Consider the following 2,568-nt stretch of genomic DNA (forward strand, 5'->3'; position numbering starts at 1 on the left):
TCTACTTGTCAAACTAGTAACTTAGAATTGTATGAAAGCAGCAAGCTCATAATAAAATTACATTCCACCGTGACGAGATCAATGAGTTCGACTTGTTGCACTTTAAACTATGCCTGTCCTACGCAGTCCATGTGACACATTGCAAGGATAGTAGGAAACCCACCAGCATTACTTATCTCCGTGAAGACTGGAATGAAAGTGTCACAAGCATGTTGCTTGCTAAAGTTCGCTCTTCCTCTCCCCTGAATAAACATTCCCCAATTCTGCCACTGTAACCTCCACAAAGTGCTGCAGTTTGCGGAACTTTTCTTCTTGGTTCCCCTTCAAACTTCTTATGGAAGAAAAACCCGAGCTCTCTGATTAGCCCCTCTGTTTTCATCATCCGTGCAGAGCGTGCCAATATTCGCGTAGCGGTCGCGTCTTCCTGGAATGGGACCCCACTGGTCGTTGGACGGCCTCTGTGTTGCTCGCTACGAGATTAACGGTTCTGTTTGCCAGCAAAATACCACATTCAGCCTCCACATTTCGATCGCTGTCAAAATGAAATAGAAAGTCGCAATATCCAAACACTGAGCATATTCATCTGACAGTCACACTTAACCTAGCTGTGGCCGATCTGATAGGAGAATCATGACGAGATATAAAGCAGCATACAGTCCTGCTAAGTAGATCGTTTCTCAGGACGAATATCAGCGTCCTGTCCTGACGACATTAAATCAACGGTAACAAAACAAAACTTTTCCTGGTTATAGAGTCATATCTCATACATTCAGTGATCTACTATCAAGTATCTACCTTCGTTAGGAAACAAGACATGAATTTGAATGAAGGTCTTAAAAAAATTTATGTAATTAAAATATATTTTTATGATTAAATTATGAGAGCTATCTGTACCATTCTAGATAAACTTAAATATAATACCACTATTAATAAGAGGTAAAAATTTCAGAGCTTTAGCTTAAGTAGTTTCTGAGATAATGGGAAGCACTGAAAAAAAAATAGTTTTATAGAAACCGCGCTTGAAAGCTGTAATGAACGAAAACTCACTATTGAATGAAGAGACAGCATAAAAGTCTCCAGCTTTGTAATCTTTATCTACTTGTGGACCAATCAACTGCAGTCTTTTTGTCCGTCTCAGGCATCTTTCTGCATATGTTGTATTTTTTATCATAGTTTCTCTCTGGACACTCGCTGCTCGCTGTATATCCAGTTCTTGTAGGACTGCTTCTGCATTGTGGCCAGACTTACGCATTTCCATCACTGAAGGTCATCACAGTTTCATTGAAACCAATCTTCAGTGTTTTCAAGCCCACAAATACAAAAAAATGGCTCTGAGCACTATGGGACTTAACAGCTATGGTCATCAGTCCCCTAGAACTTAGAACTACTTAAACCTAACTAACCTAAGGACATCACACAACACCCAGCCATCACGAGGCAGAGAAAATCCCTGACCCCGCCGGGAATCGAACCCGGGAACCCGGGCGTGGGAAGCGAGAACGCTACCGCACGACCACGAGATGCGGGCCCACAAATACACTTTTGGGCATCTTGGTCCATACAACATAGTTGAAACACCCATTTAGATTTAGATTTTTTTCTGTGGTGCATTTATCCGGAAGATACAGATGTGTTAGAGCTCTATAATTGGCTTTATTACTGTCCCGAAAGCTTCAGGGATGGTGTTTCTACGCATGTATTCGGTTCCTGCTGCATCAGCTTTGCGGTATTTACACCGGTGAACTGAATACAAATTGTGTAGTGGCTTCTCATCAGTTGACTTCTTGTAGGAAAACGTTGCCGGTACTGCGTTTGTCATTCCTTCCAGGTTGTTTGTATTCTTTCTAATGACTTGGCCATAGTATTCACTTACTTGATTGATCGTTTTGCCATCTTCAAGCTTGTTAGAAATGTTTTGCCTGGTACCCATCATCGGGCCTGCTGCCAATCACTGACTTGAATCGACTGGAATCACCATCACCAATGAATTTATTATAGCGAACCCTACGTTGTCCTTGAGAGCGCTGTAAGGTCATTCGTCAACTGGATTCCTCATGTGTTTCCTGATAGTTATGTTGATGCAACAACTTCTATTCATTATTGGTACCCACTTCTGTAAATCCCTGGCAGCGTTTTTAGAATATTTCAACATCAAGCACCTTCCCAGTACAGTACTTATGGCAGCTGAACAAGAATTTTTAGATTGATAGCCCTCTTTCCTGCCATGATCCGTCAAATGCTATGAAAATGCTGTTGTTAGCATCATTTTCTTCAACTGCTTTCACTGTTTTAGATTTCATTGATTCTTCTGTAAATACTTTTACTGTTTCCCCGAAAGCGCCTTTGTATCTTGAACATTAGTAGGAGGGTATGAGCGATTCATAAGAGCACACTTTGTTTTTCCAGTCCTGGAGCCTTCATCGATCCATCTCAGTCCATAAAAATATGTGACATTCATCACAGAAAGGTTAATTCTTTTATATTTCTCAGATGGCCAAAATTATTTCTTACTCTTACAGCTCGACTTCCACACTAAGAACTAAACGGATTCTTTTGAAGAGACTTTCA

Source organism: Schistocerca nitens, chromosome 5 (genome assembly GCF_023898315.1).
Source record: "Schistocerca nitens isolate TAMUIC-IGC-003100 chromosome 5, iqSchNite1.1, whole genome shotgun sequence".
In the NCBI taxonomy this organism is placed as follows: domain Eukaryota; kingdom Metazoa; phylum Arthropoda; class Insecta; order Orthoptera; family Acrididae; genus Schistocerca; species Schistocerca nitens.